The sequence below is a fragment of the Gopherus evgoodei genome, chromosome 9 (genome assembly GCF_007399415.2).
Source record: "Gopherus evgoodei ecotype Sinaloan lineage chromosome 9, rGopEvg1_v1.p, whole genome shotgun sequence".
Classification (NCBI taxonomy): Eukaryota; Metazoa; Chordata; order Testudines; family Testudinidae; genus Gopherus; species Gopherus evgoodei.
In genome coordinates, this window is record NC_044330.1 from 22,000,095 (window position 1) to 22,022,118 (window position 22,024).

The window sequence follows — 22,024 nt, forward strand, 5'->3', positions numbered from 1 at the left end:
GTTCCTCCTATGCGCAGCAGCTGAGTGATATTCATTTTACGTACATTTTCCAGTACACAGCTAAGTCAGCCATGCACCCTGCTTTCCTTGGATACACACTTTACAAGCTTAGTAACAAAACATACAAGATGTACTATGCATGTACAGCACACTATTTCCCAGGCCAAATATCTGTGAAATCCAAACGAATTCTTTCTCCAACACTAAAGTCATTTTGAATTTACAGAGTTTTTTCCAATGCCAAATCTCTCACCATTTTTAGAAGGCTCTTTAAAAAAAAGTCAATATTCAAACCAACAAACAACAGGTAGCAGTTGAACCATTTTTCTGAAACTTTCCAAAGCAATTCACCTTCAGAGACACCCAACATAGGAAATCTATAAAGTTATCAGCCAAGGAAAAGAGAGTGGGGGGGAGGGGTTGAACTAAAACTATTATGCAACCTTAATCTTACATATAGTGGCCACCACTGCTCAGACTGTAATAAAGCCATAGTAAACCCAGCTGCATATTTATTCTTGACTTCTCATTTTTGAGCAGTTTTTAGGTAATTTTCTTTATGTCTTGGATCTACCAGTTTTATGAATGAGCACATTACCAGAAATGATCCATATACTTTAGGGGTAAAATCCTGGCCCATTTTAAGTCAATGAAAGTTTTGCTATTGACCTCAGTAGGGCCAGGATTTTACTGGCAATGTTCAGGTCATGCTGCACTGGATTCACATTTTTTATACTATAAGCCAGGTCCATGGAAGAGACATCATAAATCATGACAAATATTTTACATGATTTGTAAAGTAGTAACAGTTATATTCTCTACAGAAGCAGAAGTTATATATAGCAAGTTAATGGCCTGCCTTGAAACAATACCTTACAATTTTCTTCCTCCCTTACACTTTTGATAAATATTTTATGCTGTTTTTCTCCAAACATTTTCATATAAACAATTAGAATTAAATTCCTGCTCAAGAATGTATGTAGATCTTAACTAGAAAAAGTAAGTCATTCTACATTAGACATTACCCACTATGATAAAGAGTAAGATCTCTGTATGTTTAATAAAGCTGGTCAAAAAGCATTCATGAAAATGTAAAATCTTGTTTTCCACAATTTTTCCACCAAATATTGAAATATTTTTACCAGCTCTAATGTATAACGATTAGATAATTAATTTATCCCATTTCAGTATATCTAAAATATTGTATATGAACACTATTCTTAAGGTGAACAAGTAGAATATTTAGTAAGTAATACATCTAGGATGAAGTGTCCATTACAGAATAAAGGTTGGTTTTATCTTCTGTATAATTCCTATTTAAGCAGATTTTACACACACAAAAAGCAGTGTTTGCGTAAACCTCAAACTGCTTCTAAACAAATACATAGCTTTATGAGAACAGCGTGCAGGATCAAAAAGCCACCATGATGGTAGCTAGGCTACTTTGTAATAGAAACAGTACTTTCAGGTTCGATTCCAAAGACAAATAAGAAAAACTGGAAAGCCAGATTGATCTGCATAGCGATAAAGATGTAAACCATGTACACAATCACCGCAAGCATAGGAACAACAACAGTGTAGAAGATCAATAGTTCACTGGGTACCATGAGTTCACTACAGGTGATCAGTTTATACTGATAGTATAGCCAATAGAGATAGGTCATCAAACGTTTAACAGCCATCTTCATTTTTTACCAGCTTCAGGAAGTTTGACCTATTAGAACAAAAAAAGGAAAGTCAGCAGGGGAAAAGACAAAGTAAAAAGTTTTGGATAAAGTAAAAGTAAGTATGATTCAGTGAAAAGCCATGCCATGTACAGCTCTGTGTGCTGTAATTGTTTCACACAACTGTGAAGACTGAAAGACATATTCAAAGAATGAAGCACTCAGTCAGTCACATATTGCAACTGAACATAAACCACAGTGATAATATCACCTTTGTGAAAATCCTAGAACTAAAGACACATTCTGATATGTGAAGAGTTGATCAGATGCTAAGAGACTAGAGCAGGGGTGGATAACCTGTGGCTCTGGAGCCACATGCAGCTCTTCAGAAGTTAATATGCAGCTCCTTGTATAGGCACTAACTCCAGGGCTGGAGCCAAGGGTGGCTCCAGGCACCAGCGCTCCAAGTGTGTGCCTGGGGCGGCAAGCCGCGGGGGGAGCTCTGCCGGTCGCCGCTAGGGTGGCGGGCAGGGTGTCTTCAGCGGCTTGCCTGAGGAGGGTCCGCGGGTCCCGCGGCTTCGGCGGACCTCCCGCAGGCGTGCCTGCGGGAGGTCCGCCGAAGCTGCGGGACCCGCGGACCCTCCGTGCTTGGGGTGGCAAAATGTCTAGAGCTGCCCCTGGCTGGAGCTACAGGAGCCAACTTTTCAGTGTGCTGGGGGGTGCCCCCCACTCAACCCCTGGCTCTGCCACAGACCCTGCTCCCACTCCACCCCCTCCCCTGAGCTTGTCTTGCCCTCACTCCTCCCCATCCCCGAAGCCTCCTGCACACCACAAAACAGCTGATCGGGAGGTGCAGGGAGGGAGGGACGGAGGGAGAAGTGCTGATCAGTAGATTGGGGGGAGATCTGGTAGAGGGGCTGCTGATGTATTACTGTTGCTCTTTGGCAATGTACTTTGGTAAATTCTGGCTCCTTCTCAGGCTCAGGTTGGCCACCTCTGGACTAGAGCAAGAAAGAGGAGAAGCCATCCAAAAATGAGCATGGCTAGTCTCACACCCCATCTCATATCAAGGTACCTGTTGTGCCTCTTCTGTCTGAAATTCTGAGCTAAATGGGAGGATTGTGTGATCCCTCGCTCTTCAGGGAGACTCAACATGTCAACTTCCCTAGAAGTATTCCCTAACTTCTCCCCAAGCCCCATAGTTGAGTCACACTCCAGCTGTACCTCCTGGAGGATTATGTCACGATCTACAGGAGCAGCTCTGAACCATAGCAAGTCATTGTGAGCCACGGACTTAAAGATTCTGCTAAGATCCAAAGCAGTTCCTCTCAATGCTAAAAGTTCAGAGGGAGAAATATAGTAATCAAGGCCAGACTGGGAGCCCAGAATGGCTGCAGGATCCACCAGACCCTGGGAAACCTGGGACTTCTGCAGGCAATCAAAACTGGAAGAAGGAAGATCTGGGGACTTCACAAGCTCCCATGAGGCACCAAACCTCAAAATGCTTTCAGGAGACATCCCCCTCAGTGCATTTCATTTTCCCAGGGACAAATGGAAGGGAGTCAAGTTGACTGAAGTCCTTTGGGAAGGGTATTTGACAGTCTTCTTCTGGCACAGTCACTGAGGACATCAGAGGGGAGTCCGAGAGGAATTACATTTCCATTCACGCTTCCCCCTTTGTGTGGTCATAAAGGAAAGGAGAAGGTTCACAATCTAATCCAATCAAATTAGGAGCTTTGCCTACCTCCTCCAGTAATTTATTTTTTTATTATTTTGTTCTACATTATAGTAGACCAAACCCAAGGGAAATTGACAAAAATGCCCAAAAATTTCATTGCAATTTTTGTGCATTTTTGTTGCAATGCATAAATTCCTCCATCTCCTCACTCACTGTCCTGCCTTCTCTTTCATGTGAATTTTGGAGGCTGACTCGAGCAGAGTAACTTAATTGCTGGCACACAGTCTGAAAATTCATTATACAAAAACCAATGAGAGCAAAGGGATTAACGAGAAAAATAATAATAATACACTGACTAGGCAAATCAGACACCAATACCCAAAACCCAGGGAGCCTGTCAGATGAGATGAACACTTTACAAGTCTATTAAGTAGGTATTTTAGGAAGTATTGTACATTTGTTCTCTCATCTACTCTATTCTCTTCCTGGAACATATCACACAGCATGCTGCATTATATACCAACACAGTGGGGTCACCAGAGGGGTTTGAATAGAAGTGCTATCATTTCAGTTGTCTCACGGCCTCCTGTCTTTTCTAGACAATAAGTACCACACTAACCCAGTTCAAATAGGTACATTATACTTGCCATAAAAAAAAAAACTTAGAAGGAAAACAAAGAAGACTGAAAGCATATTACTTTACTTTGTTTTTAGTTGGAACATTGATTTTTTTAAAAATATAATACAAATATCTAGAGTGAGTTCCTGGCCCCACTGATCTCAATGGGCCAGGATTTTAAACCCACCACCACCACCCTATTTTTTTTTTTATTATTATTCTTTAAATTAAAACATTTTTTTCCAGGAACTTAAAAAAAGTTATGAGTTATTACAAGACAAATTTAACTGAGTAATTAAGCCCAAGCTTTTGTGGATTTGGACAAATCACTGTCACAGAGTTTAAGGCTAGAAGGAAATACCAGATCATGCACTTAAAACTTTTGCCCAAGTTTTCTATTCTATGAAATGAAGTTAGTATTATTCAGCTACCTGCCTCACAGAGAGGTTTCACTAGTTAGTGTATGTACAGTGCCTTCATCACGTACAAAGATATAGAATTGCTCAGTACTATCATTAATGAAACATTCACCTTGCTGTACATTACATACAATTTATATTAAAAACCCAGTTATGCTAAAATCCCGCATTAAAGCAACTTAATCGCTACAAACTACTTTTAAGAAAGGAGGTTGTCTCTCCCTTAAGAAATGTTTTTTAATATTGCAAAAAAAGGTAGTACACATTCCATACAAAAAACAAAACACTCACTCCTCTCCTGGGTGTATGATAAATCTGGACAAGTGATGCTCCCTAATGCTCCTGCCTTATGTTGCTGATCTACTAACTGAATTGAGAAGTGTCAACACTGATCTTGGTTACTGAATTACGACATGGTGTTTCAACTGCCCCACCCTTCCTCATCATTGCTAAAAGCTCACCTCTGCACAAGATTCCATATATTATGCAACAACATTAATTTCAATCTCTGCAACCAAGGCACCCAGTTTGTGTGACAGGTTCTGCAACAATTTTAATTTGATAACCTGCACAAAATCGGGACCACATGCAGGCTGAGAAAGAACAGGGATATTGCCTTACTTAGAGCACTGGTTTTCAGCCTTTTTTCATTTGCGGACTGCTAAAAAATTTCAAATGGAGGTGTGGACCCCACTGGAAATCTTAGAAATAGTCTGCAGATCTCATGGGGTCCACAGACCACAGGTTGAAAACCACTGCCTTAAAGGAAGCAGTGGAGGCTTGCCACAAACAGTGCTTTTCCCCAATTTTGAGTCTCAAAGTTCAGAGCTCTGCTCCTGTAAGACTTCGGGATAGTACTTGTCAAGTATGTACCCATGCTGTTCAAGTCAAATAATGCATTTGCAATGCAGAGTTTTGGAACTGTACAGCAACTGAAGAGCCATACAGAGGCACCATAGCACCATTTTCAAATCAAGTTTTTAATTTTCAGCCAATTAATCAAGAATAGAGAATTACTGTGCTGCTACAAAGCCCCAGGTGGAAGCCAATGCCTCCTGCAAACCTCCTTTTGAGACAGTACTTCAAGCCTGTCTGTCTCTCTATGTCCTCCTGCCTACCCTAGCCACCCTGATGCAGAGATTCTAAAATAGGAGCAAACACTTGAGACAATATATTGGCAAGATTAGGAGCAAGAAGATGACCGTAAAGTTGCCGTTTAAAAAACACAAACCCACTTATGTAGCACTGAGATCTGAGGCATCTTGATTAAAAGAGATTATACTGAAATCTGTCCAGGTTCATAATCACATTTTATACAGCAGATCTGCCTACAGCCAAACCATTTCCACAAACTAATAAAGGCTCTGTCTTCAGTTGATATGCCCCAAGCAATGTTTTAAAAGTTGCAGTCTATTCTTCTCCATTCCATTCCTTACTTCACACAGCCTGAAACTATTAAAACTGGTCAAAAAATTTCCATCAAGGCCAATATGTTTTTTATGTTTGGGGAATCACATAATTGTAGGACTGGAAGGGACCTTAAGAGTCCAATCCCCTGCAGGGAAGCAGTACTGCAGTTTTGCTGTGGCTCTGTACAGCAGCAAAAGGCTTTTCCTAGACAGCACGTTATTTCTAGGGAGGGTGGTCCTGCTTTGAGCAGGGAGTTGGACTAGATGACCTCCTGAAGTCCCTTCCAACCCTAATAATCTATGATCTTCCACCAACCTCACCATTTTTTCCATTCACAGTAAGGAACTGAAGCTTCTCCTCCCTAGTGTCCCACGTGTGGAACCAAAATTAATCACTGCTCTGGGGATCAACATTGATTTACATAAGCCTGGAACAGGGTAGGCTCGGAGGAATGTAGTGGGAAGTTATGGGATGCTTAATACGCTCCTCAAATGCTAACTGTGAACTAGGCGCTTCTTAAAGTTAAGTGACATGCAGAATATTATGATTTATATGGTTGTTTTCTGTAAGTTCTGACCATATTTGGAAAAAACTGCTGCATTGTTTTACTTTGTTATTATGGTAGGAGATGAGAGACATTTGAGATATGTGCAGGCTACAGTCACAGTGACCCCTATTTATGCTCCACTGAATTAAATGGCATGGAGGGAAGCAAAAGTGTGGAACTAGGCATAGGCAGCAATACGAGAGCATCCCACTGGCTTACTGCATATCTGCTAACAGCCTCCAAGCACAAGTAGAGCATTGCAAAACTGACAGGAAAGGGGGGGGGGAATTATGGAGCAGCTCCTCTACACAGCACATTCAGACAGAAAAAGCCATGGAGTAGGGCAATCTAGCCATACTGTCAGTAGCGGGGTGGGAGCAGGAAAGGGTATCAAAGGTCATACAGCTTGAAGGTGTTGCAGTGTTCCTAGAATCCTTCTTTCACTTGGACACACATGAAGAACTGTGGTTCAGGGCTGTGTGTAGAAGGACTCCAGCCTGCTATTATAGCAGCCACAATAAGTCCTTTCCAACATTCAGCAAGTATAAATTGAAGAAAAAAGCAAAACAAACATTCAAATATCTGGAATTCAGAAGTTAAATGGCTACTCACTAAGTACCTCTTTTTCATTTAGGCTCAATAAAGTCCTTCAGGTGGAAAAATTAAAATCCTGTTCATGCCAGAAGTCTTCCTTGGGGAAAAATAAGAATTCGACTACCACTCAATTTCAGATCTAGAGTTATTGCCAGCAAGATGCTTTCTAAATAAATACTACCCACAGGAAAAAGAAAAGGAAGGAAGAACTGTGCAGGCAGGATAAATTTCAGATGGGTCAGTTACATAAAAGTTCACCTGAACTTCTGAAGCCCATGCTCACTGCACTGTCTAGAACAGGGGTGGGCAAACAACAGCCCACAGGCCACATCTGGCCCGTCAGACCATTTAATCAGTCCCTCTGCTCCAGCCAGGGAGCAGGGTCTGGCATTTGCCCTGTTCCCGCACTCCAGCTGGAAAGCGGGGTTGGGGATTGCTTCGCTGCATGCGGCTCCCAGGAAGCAGCCAGCATGACTCCCCTCCGGCTCCTACGTAGTACGCGCAGGCCTGGCTGCACCTCGCAGCGGGAGGGGGGGACATGATTCCAGGAGCTGTTTGCGGTAAGCACCGCCTGCAGCCTGCACCCCTGAGCTCCCCCACATCCCCTGCCACAGCCCTGATCTCCCTCCTGCACTCCAAACCTCTCAATCCCAGCCCCGAAAGTGAAATTTAGAAATGTAGATTTTTTTTGTTACATAACTGCACTCAGAAACAGAACAATGTAAAACTTTAGCACTTACAAGTCCATTCAGTCCTAGTTCTTGTTCAGCCAATTGCTAAGACAAACAAGTTTGTTTAGATTCATGGGAGATACTGCTGCCTGCTTCTTATTTACATTGTCACCTGAAAGTGAGAACAGGCATTCGCATGGCACTTTTGTAGCCGGCATTGCAGGGTATTTACATGCCAGATAGGGCATATGAATGTTTAGCATTTCATGCTTTGGCCACCATTCCAGAAGACATATTTCCATGCTGATGACACTTGTAAAAAAAAAAAAAAAAAAGTGTTAATTAAATTTGTGACTTGAATTCCTTGGGGGAGAACTGTATGTCTCCTGCTCTGTTTTACCCGCATTCTGCCATATATTTCATGTTATAGCAGTCTTGGATAATGACCCAGCAAGTTTTTCTGAATATCTAACCTAATTCTCCTTTGCTGCAGATTAAGCCCATTATTTCTTCTCCTACCTTCAGTGGACAAACAAGTGATCATCATCTTCTTTTTAACAGCCCTTAATTCTGTCAAATGTCAGGTCACCTCCTCAGTCTTCTTTTCCCAAGACTAAACATGTGCCCAGTTTTTTTTAATCTTTCTTAAAAGGTTTAGAAAACCTGAACTACGATCATTTTGTTGCTCTTCTCTGGACTCCCTTCAATTTGTCCACATCTTTCCTAAAGCGTGGCACCCAGAATTGGACCCAGTACTCTAGCTGAGACTTCACCGGCACCAAACAGAGCAGAACAATTACCTCCCACGTCTTACACTCTACACTCTTGTTAATACACTCCGAAATGACACTAGCCTTTTTCATAACTGCATGATAGTTGACTCAATTTGTTATCCACTATATCCCTCCAATCCTTGTCAGCAATACCACCACCTAGCCAGTTATTCCCCCCTGCGTAGCTGTGCATTTGATTTTTCTTTCTTAAGCTATTACTTTGCACTTCTCTTTATTAAATTTAATTTTATTGCTCTCAGACCAATTTTTCAATTTGTCATGGTCACTTTGAACTCTAATCCAGTTCTCCAAATTGTTTGCAACCTGTTCCAGCTTGATGTTTTCCACAAATTTCATAGGCATATTCTCCACTCCATTATCAAAGTCATTAATGAAAATATTGACAAGTATTAGACACAGGACTGAGCCCTGCGGGACGCCCTGCCAGTTTAACAGCAAACCATTGATAATAATACTTTAAATAGTCATTCAACCAGTTGTGCACCCACTTTATAGTAATTTCTTCTAGACCACATTTCCCTGGTTTGCTTAGGAGAAGGTCACAGCAGATTGTATCAAACGCCCTACTAAAAATCAGGATAGATCATGTCTATTGCTTTCCCTCCACCACTAGGCCAGTAACTGTCAAAGGACGAAATTAGGTTGGCATGGCATTATTTGTTTTGGACAAATCCGTGCTGACTACTCCTAATAAACCTATTATCCTCCAGGTGCTTACCAAATGACTAATAATATGTTCCAGTATCTTTCCATGTTTCAAAATTAGGTTGACTGGTCAATAATTACTTGGGTCCTCCCTGTTCCCCTTTTAACAATAGGTACTATTTTTGCCCTTCTCCAGTCCTCTGGGACCGCGCCTCTCCTTCATGAAGTCTTGAATGTAATTGCTAATCGTTAGTTCAGCCTTAGCCTTTCTGAATCTGTCCCTACATGCTTGTGCTATTCTTCTGTACTCCTCCTTAGCAATTTGTCCATGTTTCCACTTTTTGTAGGATTTATTTTTGATTCAGGTAATTAAAGAGCTCCTGATGAAGCTATATTGGCCTCTTACTATTCTTCCTATCTTTCCTTAGCATCAGGATAGCCTGCAATTGCGCTTTTAATATTGCCACTTTGACAAACTCTCCTGAACTCCTTCATTCCTTATATTTTCTTCCCATGGGACCTTAGTTAAGGTTGTTTGCTAAAGTCTGCTTTTTTGAAGTCCATTGTCCTTATTCTGTTGCACTGACTCCTTCCTTTCCTCAGAATCATGAAATCAAATCATTTCAAATTGCCTTCCACCTTCAGATTCACAATTTCCTGTTGGCCAGAATCAAGTCTAAAAACAGCTGCCCTCCTGGTTTCTTCCTCCGCTTTCTAAAACGAAAAGTAGTCCCCAACTCAGTGAGAACCGAGATCTTTTAGGGAAAAAAAAAAAACAAAAAACTATCCCTAAGTGCATTTTGAAGGCAATTTTGAAGCATTTATGCGCCACACATTTAAAAAAACAAAAACCAAACAATCCGACATGAAATATCCAGAGAGGAGGATGACACTATCAAAAGCAGGGATATCACCCCAAATCCTTCCAATCATTTGGAGACATTTATAGTCCTCTAACCCATTTCTGTTTTGAAACATAGAAGACTCGGAGTGCTAAATACATTCAAGAAAAACAATCTCATTTCTACATTACATGATGAAAGGTAATCAAATGAGTAAGGAGGATGAAGCCTGAAGTCATCTGAGGGCAAATATGCAATAGTGACACTGGATGTCTACTCAGAACAGGAAGGAAAGATCATGCAATGACTGATGCAAGCTAGCAGGAATTCTTTTGTCTGGCAGTTTACTTAAGTTTTAATAAGGTTTAAAAATTGTTCTGTGGAGCTTTCAAGCTGTGGAGGGATGCACCCGGATCCACTCTGGAAACAACTCTCATCTACCTCTTTAGACCAGGCCACTTTCCTCCCCAGCCGCAAACACATTTATTTAGGTGCCACTGACATAACTAAAATACATCAAACCAGCCAGTGCTGCTGAGAGCAAAGGTATATTTAGGCCTGGACAGAAGCCTACTGTGGATTTCAAGTATGTTCTAATAACATTTAACAGTGTAAGTATAAGTAGAACTGTATAAGAAATTGAAGTGTAATCATGCCTGTGAGAACAAAAAAAGATACAGTAACTAAAAAGCTAGAAAAGACCAGTCTGAACTGAAACTAACCCTGTACTGACAGGGGGAGGAAAATTATATTCATCCCGGGAGGTATGCTGCCTGCCAGGGGCCCGTATCCGAGATGTTACAGAGGCATTGTCGAGGATTATCCGGCCTTCTGACTACTACCCCATGCTACTCATCCATGTGGGCACAAATGATACTGCGAGGTGTGACACTGAGCAGATCAAGAGTGACTACAGGGCTCTGGGAGTACGGGTTAAGGAGTTTGGAGCGCAGGTGGTATTCTCTTTGTTTCTTCCTGTTGAAGGTAGGGGTCCGGGCAGAGACAGATGCATTGTGGAGGTGAATGCCTGGCTGCGAAGATGGTGTCGCCAGGAGGGCTTTGGCTTCCTCGACCACGGGATGCTATTCGAGGAAGGACTGCTAGGAACAGATGGCGTTCACCTTTCGAAGAGGGGAAAGGCCTTATTTGCGCACAGACTGGCTAAACTAGTAAGGAGGGCTTTAAACTAGGTTCGATGGGGACAGGTGAGCGAAGCCCACAGGTAAGTGGGGAACAAGACCTGGGAGATGGGTTGGAAACAGGAGGGAGCACGGGCTATAATGGCAGAGAGGAAGGAGGGTCAGGGCAAAGCTGGGAGGCAAGATCAAACCAGTATCTTAGATGCCTATATACAAATGCAAGAAGTATGGGTAATAAGCAGGAAGAACTGGAAGTGCTAATAAATAAATACAACTAGGATATTATTGGCATTACTGAAACTTGGTGGGATAATACACACGACTGGACTGTTGGTGTGGATGGGTATAGTTTGCTCAGGAAGGATAGACAGGGGAAAAAGGGAGGCGGTGTTGCCTTATATATAAAAATGTACACACTTGGACTGAGGTGGAGATGGACATAGGAGACGGAAGTGTGGAGAGTCTCTGGGTTAGGCTAAAAGGGGTAAAAAACACAGGTGATGTCGTGCTGGGAGTCTACTACAGGCCCCCTAATCAGGTGGAAGAGGTGGATGAGGCTTTTTTCAAACAACTAACAAAATCATCCAAAGCCCAAGATTTGGTGGTGATGGGGGACTTCAACTATCCAGATATATGTTGGGAAAATAACACCGCGGGGCACAGACTATCCAATAAGTTCCTGGACTGCATTGCAGACAACTTTTTATTTCAGAAAGTTGAAAAAGCTACTGGGGGGAAGCTATTCTAGACTTGATTTTAACAAATAGGGAGGAACTTGTTGAGAATTTGAAAGTAGAAGGAAGCTTGGGTGAAAGTGATCATGAAATCATAGAATTTGCAATTCTAAGGAAGGGTAGAAGGGAGTACAGCAGAATAGAGACAATGGATTTCAGGAAGGCGGATTTTGGTAAGCTCAGAGAGCTGATAGGTAAGGTCCCATGGGAATTAAGACTGAGGGGAAAAACAACTGAGGAAAGTTGGCAGTTTTTCAAAGGGACGCTATTAAGGGCCCAAAAGCAAGTTATTCCGATGGTTAGGAAAGATAGAAAGTGTGGCAAAAGAACACCTTGGCTTACCCTTGAGATCTTGCGTGACCTACAAAATAAAAAGGCGTCATATAAAAAATGGAAACTAGGTCAGATCACAAAGGATGAATATAGGCAAATAACACAGGAATGCAGAGGCAAGATTAGAAAAGCAAAGGCACAGAATGAACTCAAACTAGCTATGGGAGTAAAGGGAAACAAGAAGACTTTTTATCAATACATTAGAAGCAAGAGGAAGACTAAGGGCAGGGTAGGCCCACTGCTCAATGAGGAGGGGGAAACAGTAACAGGAGACTTGGAAATGGCGGAGATGCTTAATGACTTCTTTGTTTCGGTCTTCACTGAGAAGTCTGAAGGAATGTCTAGTATAGTGAATGCTTACGGGAAGAGGGTAGGTTTAGAAGATAAAATAAAAAAAGAGCAAGTAAAAAATCACTTAGAAAAGTTAGATGCCTGCAAGTCACCAGGGCCTGATGAAATGCATCCTAGAATACTCAAGGAGTTAATAGAAGAGGTATCTGAGCCTCTAGCTATTATCTTTGGGAAATCATGGGAGACGGGGGAGATTCCAGAAGACTGGAAGGGGGCAAATATAGTGCCCATCTATAAAAAGGGAAATAAAAACAATCCAGGAAACTACAGACCAGTTAGTTTAACTTCTGTGCCAGGGAAGATAATGGAGCAGGTAATCAAAGAAATCATCTGCAAACACTTGGAAGGTGTTAAGGTGATAGGGAATAGCCAGCATGGATTTGTAAAGAACAAATCGTGTCAAACTAATCTGATAGTGTTCTTTGATAGGATAATGAGCCTTGTGGATAAGGGAGAAGCAGTGGATGTGATATACCTAGACTTTAGTAAGGCATTTGATACGGTCTCTCATGATATTCTTATAGATAAACTAGGAAAGTACAATTTAGATGGGGCTACTATAAGGTGGGTGCATAACTGGCTGGATAACCGTACTCAGAGAGTAGTTGTTAATGGCTCCCAATCCTGCTGGAAAGGTATAACAAGTGGGGTTCCGCAGGGGTCTGTTTTGGGACCGGTTCTGTTCAATATCTTCATCAACGATTTAGATGTTGGCATAGAAAGTACGCTTATTAAGTTTGCGGACAATACCAAACTGGGAGGGATTGCAACTGCTTTGGAGGACAGGGTCAAAATTCAAAATGATCTGGACAAATTGGAGAAATGGTCTGAGGTAAACAGGATGAAGTTCAATAAAGATAAAATGCAAAGTGCTCCACCTAGGAAGGAACAATCAGTTTCACACATACAGAATGGGAAGAGACTGTCTAGGAAGGAGTATGGCAGAAAGAGATCTAGGGGTCATAGTGGACCACAAGCTTAATATGAGTCAACAGTGTGATACTGTTGCAAAAAAAGCAAACATGATTCTGGGATGCATTAACAGGTGTGTTGTAAACAAGACACGAGAAGTCATTCTTCTGCTCTACTCTGCGCTGGTTAGGCCTCAACTGGAGTATTGTGTCCAGTTCTGGGCACCGCATTTCAAGAAAGATGTGGAGAAATTGGAGAGGGTCCAGAGAAGAGCAACAAGAATGATTAAAGGTCTTGAGAACATGACCTATGAAGGAAGGCTGAAGGAATTGGGTTTGTTTAGTTTGGAAAAGAGAAGACTGAGAGGGGACATGATAGCAGTTTTCAGGTATCTAAAAGGGTGTCATCAGGAGGAGGGAGAAAACTTATTCACCTTAGCCTCCAATGATAGAACAAGAAGCAATGGGCTTAAACTGCAGCAAGGGAGATTTAGGTTGGACATTAGGAAAAAGTTCCTAACTGTCAGGGTAGTTAAACACTGGAATAGATTGCCTAGGGAAGTTGTGGAATCTCCATCTCTGGAGATATTTAAGAGTAGGTTAGATAAATGTCTATTAGGGATGGTCTAGACAGTATTTGGTCCTGCCATGAGGGTAGGGGACTGGACTCGATGACCTCTTGAGGTCCCTTCCAGTCCTAGAGTCTATGAGTCTATATGGAAATAAGAGACATAATACATACGTATAAGAAAAGAGAACAAAAAGTTATAAATAAGTTTGTGTAACAAAGAGATGTTGACATTGCATTATCCGGTGCTGGAGGGGACTGTGATAAGATCCTCTTAATGAGCTTCCCGCTTGTAAGTAATTAATCACTACTCAGTGTCTTGCCTTAATAAATATTTGTTAGATCCAACTGCTGAGTACATGAACCTCAGTCCAACAAGTTCAACAGTACAACTTACTAGCTGTGACCCAGAGCACTTGCAAGCTAATCCCCCTCCAACAATTCTTCCAATTTTTAAATGCCTAAGAACAAAGATGAGCTTTGCAACATGTCCTGAAGGTTATCAAAGTCAGACAGAGAAAAATGGGGGAAATACCCAAGTCCTTGAGCTTTGATGGAGAATGCCCTGCCAGTAACTCTTATTTATAGCAGTAGGGCTCCAACTCAATCTGCTTTGCCAATTCCTCATGCCATTCTGCCACTGTTGGAGAGATGGTATCCCAGGTACCACTTTTAGGGCTTTATAGGTCAAAATCAACATTCTAAACTTCACCTGAAAATCAGCTGTCACACACCATTTGAGTAATGTCCTTATAGTTATACACGCCACCTATGTGGTGGGCTGCCACATTCTGCATTAGCTTGTTTCCAGATAGTTCAAAGGTATAACTCCAAATAGATTCAGTGGATTAATTTAGCACGCAGACTCTAGCTCAGTAATTAAACCCCCTCTCACACTGGTCACCACCCCAGATAGCCTTATTTACCACATTAATTTGACTGAATGCAACAAGCTACATGAGGATGGGTGAGCCTGAGATGACACTCATCCCTTCTGTCAACTCCCATACAAGCTATCAGTCCCTGACATTACTATCTCCAGGACTTATCCCTATGTATATCCCTGCTACCACCCACTCTAGGCCTGACCAAAGCCAAGTCAGAACAGGGAGTACTAGAACTGAAATGGAACATTATGGAGGCATTAGCAAGCAGCTGTCACAATGACACTCCCCCACTTGTGTCTCAAAGGTCCCAAACTTTTGAGAGCTAGGGGGAATTACAATTAAGCTTACAATAAATATAGTATCTTCAGAGACAGTGAAGGCCACAACCAAAAGCATTCACTGAAATAATTCAGGAAAATGAAAGAAAAACTGTAAGGTTTAGTGCTGGAGTAGGGAAAGGTACTTGCTTCTCTTAAACTTTTTTTTTTTTAAATGACAGTTTGCCAATCATGGAAAAATACCAAAATAACGTTACCACCATTCATGAGTACTACATTTACCATTCATGAGTACTACATTTACTAAGTCAACATTTCTGATTCAAACCAAAATTAGAGGCAACAAATTTGCAAAGGAAGATGATTCATCCTACAAAATGAAGTACTTAAAAAAATACATACATATGCCAATGTAACTCTCCAAGATATCAGTTGTTCTGACATTCCTAACAAGGCTTTTTATAGTTTGGATTATTGTCTAAACAAAATTTAAAAATCATATTACACAAAGTAACAGAAATAGGTAAAAATTCAGCACATCAGAAGTCAAATATTACACTTTCCTTGTTACAAAAAAGTGTCTCCCATTTTACTTTACAGCCTCTTGGTAAATTTTCTCTGTCCAAGAGCATAAATGCAGCCTTTGTAAGATGGTTTGGTTTAGATTATTGATTAACATGACATCAGATACCTAGGCTCAATCAGTTTATTAAACAACAAGAGATCAGCACAAATACCAAAAAGAAAAGATTAATACAACTCACCCTTCTGAGGGTAGATTCACACTTTAGTCTGTTCCAAACTGGTTAAAATTTTGTGGGTTTTTATAGCCTACTTGTTTACCTTTTTTGTAGTTTGTGGTTTACCCATAAAATACATCTTAAGCAATTACACCTCTACCTCGATATAACGCTACCCAATATAACACAAATTCAGATATAATGCAGCAAAGCAGTGCTCTGGAGGAGCGGGGCTGCGCACTCTGGTGTATCAAAGCAAGTTCAATATAATGCGGTTTCACCTATAACACAGAAAGATTTTTTGGCTCCCGAGGACAGTGTTATATTGAGGTAGAGGTGTATGTCATTTTGTTCTTTGCGGTTAGAACATTTTATGCAACTGCAAAAATGGGTCATGGCTTAGATTAGCAGTCCCCAAAGTGTTGGGTGCAGCTGTACCTTTCGGGGGGGGCAGGGTAGATCCAGGCCAACCTACCCCAAACTCTGCTCCAGCCCTGTCCCCACCCCTGGCTCCCAGCCCTGACACCACACTGAAACCAGCTGGGAGCCAGGGGTGGGGGCAGGACCCTAGCTGCAGCTCCACTCCCACTCAGGCCAAGGCTGGGGGTGGAGTGAGGTGGGGCCAGGAGTGGAGCCGTATCCGGCCATGGACCCAGCTGCCAGCCCCCACCACAGCCCTGTTGCAACCCTACTACTGCTCCCGCCCCCAGCCTTGGCCCATGGCTGCGGGTCAAGCCCTGACTCTAGTCCCACCCCTGCAGCCCCAGCCTCAGCCCCCTTGCCCCTGCCCATGTCCCCCGCCCTGGCTCTGGAGAGGGGCAGGGAGGTGTGACCCTCAAAAGTTTGGGGACTGCTGCCCAAGATATATTTCCATTCCATAACTAATACAAAGTTCATCTGCTAGTAATTGCAATTATCTCTCTTGGCATGACTACACAAAGCTTCAGGGAACTTTGGTCTACATACTAACAGTTCTATTATCATAACTGCATAAATTTTCAATAAGTTTGGCCTACGTGCTAACACACTGATTACTCACTTATGTTTCGCTAAAACAATATGATGCTTCCTAAGAGGCATCTGTGTAATTAAACCATTTAGGTGTTTTCCCCTCCCTACTAGTTATTTTAAGTCCATTTAATCCTTGAAATACTGGGATGTCCAAAAGGTGCTTTTACTCATCAGAGCCAGACAATTTCCTGGTGCTTGTGAGATCTTGTAGAGTGCATTCTGATTTGGAGGAGGAAATGGGTGGAGAGAAAAAGCCAGTTTGGGACACCTCCCAGTGTCAGGGAACCTCCTACTTGCCCTGCTTGACTGGAAAGACTGCCTCTGTTCCCTTCTCCTGCCAGGTCCCATGTTTATCTCATGACACGACACAGGTAAAGGCAGGCTGCTAAAAGTAGTATTAGGAGCCAGGAATGAACAGAACAGGCACAGAGATCAGAAACAGTTCCATGCTAAAGAGGTTGTCTGGCAAGGAAGTTAAGGCAAAAAAAAGGAGCATAAGTTTCTCTGCTCATTTGGTGGACGGGTCGTAGAGTTTTGGTGCTTTGGGGATGGCGTGTAAGGGCTATGGTGAATGCAGAAAGAGCATAAAGAAAAGAGCAACTGGAACCAAAATATCTCATAAAACTAATGGGAAAGTCAGGTGCTAAGAATATTTATTTAGCCTTAGGATTCTCAGGTTGGAGTTACAGGTAGGGAGCACTGAGTATTAACTTCTGATGGACCCCAAAAAGAAGGAAATGGACAAGACCTTACGAGGAAGTCGAGCATGAGAGTACAGGAAGCAAGGTCCCTGTCCTGGGGAGCTTACAACAGACAGATACAAGACCATGATTAAGGATCATATATGAGAACAGAATGCTGAGGCAATTAGTGATAGCAGACTAAGCAGAAGCAATTAGTTCTGGGAAACCAATAAGGTAGTTGCCAAAGCTCAGGGTTCTAGGCCTTACCCAGACTTCATTCTGGCCATGGCTGAGGCTGAATTTCTAACAATAGAAATCAAGACGTGATAGCTGATCCCAAAGCTCTCCAGAGGCCTCTGGAGTTCAAAGACCTGATACTCCACTGATGCTTCCCATCAGTGATGAGAGAGACAAAGAAACAAGTATAGTGGCTCATGGGTTTTACCTGTGTTTGTACAGTATTCAGTTGTGCATTTATCCTGTGAGGCAAGTCAGCTGCAGCCTGGAAATCCTGAAAACAGCAGGGAAGGCTTTTAAAGACTCAAAAATGGGGTGCGTAAAGAAAATACTGACGCTTAGAGAATGGAAGAAAACAAGTTGTATATTGAAAGACTTATCTGAGTCTGAAGTTCAAGAACTATAGGTCTTCCTGAATCATTTCAGTCACTGATACCTATATGAAACAGGGAAGTTTATTAGATCAGAGTACTGTAAGTGCAGCATTAGCACTCTTATAGTTTTGTCTTTTAACTAAAGGGGCTTAATTTATCACCTGTTTTAGAGTCTGTGTTCTCAGAATAGCTTCAGGGATAGAACCTACTGCAAGGCATAAAGGAACAACTGGCTTGCCAAGATTAACACCCTTTCGGCATGAACCCCTAAATGTCCTGTACTCACTCCATATGATTTCTGATACACAAATCTGTTCTTATTTTATTTTTAAACCTCCACTGTCAGTGTGTGATCTTCTCTATGGTTTTCCCAAGCTTCTGCCATATTGTCACCAGATTAGTTTTCTTTACAGTGATGACCCATCAACACACCACCTCCCCACATACGGAAAGAAAGTGGGCTTTTTACTGTGCCTAGATGGTTAAATAACTTGGGCTCTGGCAGAATAAAGATAAAATGAATTCCAAAGCAAAGGACTCCTCTTGAAAAACCATTTCTCTTACTTGTTGCTCCCACTCATTTTAAATGGAGAGGCTCTATCTCAAGTGCTTATGCTCAATACCACAGGGCAATACTGCATGCAAGGAAAGGCAGCCTTAGATTATAAACAGGAAACTCAGCCATGTAGTATTGTGGAAGAGAAGAAGAAACTAGAACCCAAATTGCATATAGTTAGCTATTATTCCAGTCCTAGTACAGAACTTTGCGGCACTCCACTGTTTCCTTTTCGTCAACCTGAATATTGACCATTTATTCCTATGTATTCTTCTGTGTCTCTCTGCCAGTCCTTGACAGTACTTTTTTATTAACCTTAATATTTCATAATTTTATCTTTGATTATTATTGCAACCAATTTTTCTGGCACACTGATCTGTAATTCCCAGAATCACGCCTTCAATTTGTTTTAAAATAAAGACTGGCATATTTGCTACCATTCAGTTTCATTCAGATTATAAAGACAGAAGGATCATAGTGATAATCTAATCTGACTTTCTGTATAATATAGGCCATAGGACTTCCCTGAATTACTTACTGTTTGAACTAGAGCATGTCTTTTAGACAAACATCCAATCCTGGCTTAGAAAATTGTCAGTAACAGAAAAACCACCACAAACCTTGTTAAATTATTTCAATAGTTAGTTACCCTCACTGTTAATAACACACACCTTATTTTCTGTCAGAATTTCTCTAGCTTCAATTTTCAACCATGGTATCTTGTTATAAAGTTATGTGGCACAGCACCACATCCCATGTGAAAAGCAGACTGAAACAGGAAGTAGAGCTCTCACTGGACTGGCTGAGGAGAGGATATTCCTCCTCTGTTTTAGTGGGATCAGGAAAAAGTGTGCTCCCATTTATTTTAAGCACAGACTACATCCATTCTTGTATTCCTAGATTTTCTTCTTTAAACACACATATCCAATTTGTACAACATTATACGCACGAGTCTTGCTCTGTCTTCTGCTATGGAACAGTTTATTAGTACAGACCTTTTAAAACAAGTTGAGGGAAATAATACAAACAATTCTGGAACATAGATTACTTTTAATGCTCAATTATGCTTAAATCTTCCTCACATTGTCATTAACCGGTTTTGACAGTGATAGTTTATTCTTATTAGCTACACAAGAAGTAACCGAATGGAATACCCTAACAAAATCCACACCACAGTGAGTAACTTGAGTGAACCTCTCTGGACTGACTCTTGCAATGGATTTCAACGAGTCACCCTAAAGGGCTCCACTGAATCTGCAAATAAATGGCACACTGACATAAAACTTTCAGTGATTAAAACTCTGAACTGAATCTACTCCATAGCTATGTAACAGAGAAATAAAATCCCGACAAAGGTCTAAGAGTAAATTAAAGAGTTTCTGACATAGCTCATTATTCCTACACTGACAGATTTATAAGCAAGGCAAGACAACAGTAATGAGGATTTCACGCAATTTTCTCCCTTGCATATAATGTGTGAGGTTGAGACTATATATGTATAGGCTCAGAGAGGCAGTAGCTGCAGTCCTTCTGTGCACCATCAGTGCCTGATCACTGTCAGAATTTTGCAAGAAAGATACCTCTGCTGCTTGACCTGTCAGAGCAGATGAAGAAAATCCAAAGCCCTCAGCCATAATATAGCAGCAAACACAAAATAAATGGAGAGCTCTTTAGCCAGTCAATTCCCCACCCCTCCGAAATCAGTCTTCAGCATGAACCTTTCCCACACCTATTTGCAAAACCTAAACAAAAAAAATAATAATAATCAACCCTACTATACGTAACCCAGATAAAGGTAATGGGGGGGTTGAACTAGGAATTCATGAAGACACCCCTTTTGTGTTTTCCTTATCCCCTGAAACAAACTATAGATCTATAGCACAGAGTGCTAAAGAGCAGTGAAAAAGACTTTTGAAGTTGCTCTCCATGTTTCAAAATATACTAGCAAGCAATAATACCATCTCCACAAGATGATGCAAAGAGGAAAAAACTTCCCTGGCTGGTAAAGGGTGAGAGTCAGGGAGCAGAAAGTTTGGGGGAAGGGAGAGGAGAGAGACATGGTTAGATATTCACAGAAACAACATGCAAGCGGTGAGGAGGATGAGCTCAGTTCACTTCTCTTGTCTGGGCTAGGACAGAGAAAGGGTTACTTAAAAATTTAGTTGCTGACATTCACTTTTTTAGATAAATAAATTTGGTGTAGTCTCCCCTTTCGCCTAACTCCCGTTGCTGTTGCTGAGCCCAGCCCCTCACAGAACTGGGAACCCAGCCCACACCACTCTCTAAGAAAAGATTATCCAGGCAGTCTGCATGAATTAGTCTGGACACCCAGAAGCCACCTCCTGGAGTTTTTATGGACCAAACAATTCCCTGAGGTAAAGCGTAACACGTGACGCACGGATTCTCCGCCGTTTCTTCAAGAGCTGTGGGACTGGGGGAGAGGCAGGACTCTGTGCTGTGACTCCTCTCTCAGGTCTCGGAGAGCTCCGCGTCCAGCACCTCCAGCCCCCGAACCGCTCATCCCGGATGATCTTGGCCACCTTCTCCGTCACCACATCCCTCCGGACCCGACGACGGTTCCCTTCACCCCGTGCCACCGCCTGCCGCGGTTCCGGGCCCGCAGCCGGCTGGGGCGGCCCGATCGATGCAAGGGAGCGGAGATCAGCTGGTGTTACAACTAACCCAGTGGGAGCAGGACCGTTGGCGGCTCCCGGGGCAGCGGGCGACGAAGCGCGCCCCCAGGTAACGGCGCAAGGCCTCTACCCGCACGTGTCCAAATAGGGACACCGCGACGGCTGCTGCCTGCCTGGAGTTCACCCGGCAGCAGCTCCCCCAGACGCACACCCAGGCGTTATCCTGGCTGCAGACCCAGCAGCCATGGCACCTGTATCACCGCGCGCAGGTACCTGCCTCGTGCGCCCCCTACACCTTGCGCCTGTCCCTCCCCGGGCGGGGCGGGGCTCGGCTGCTCCCTCCTCCCCAGAACTTCGGAGGGAACCAGCCGCCTACAAGCCCCAGCAGCCTGTGCGCTTCCGCCTCGCTTGTAATAGGCAAGAACCAACCCCAAGGCTGCTGGGGGCTGTAGTCTGGGGAGCAGGCTGGGCGCCTAGCAGCAGAGAGGACTGAAGACGCCTGGCCCTGCCTAGCAACAGGCTGGGCCTAGATAGGGTCCAGCCCTGGTGGAGTGACTGGGCCCAAGCCCCAGCCTGCCCACCACAACTTCTTCAGCAGACAGAGCAACATCTCAGGCCTAGTACTAGGCTTTGCAATGCCTATACAGCCAGCTCTCTTTCCATCTGTGAGTGCCCCCCTGACTACCTGTGAGGGTACTACAGGCCA

The 22,024-nt window shown here is 42.7% G+C and overlaps 1 long non-coding RNA gene across 1 annotated transcript; it reads right to left on the reverse strand.

The window, feature by feature from the left end:
- Nucleotides 1-1,041: 1,041 nt before the first annotated feature.
- Nucleotides 1,042-18,187, reverse strand: LOC115657783. Its single transcript, XR_004002056.1, has 2 exons — nucleotides 17,964-18,187; nucleotides 1,042-1,714 (listed from the first exon to the last, which is right to left on the reverse strand). It is a non-coding gene; the product is annotated as an uncharacterized LOC115657783 (long non-coding RNA).
- Nucleotides 18,188-22,024: the final 3,837 nt, after the last annotated feature.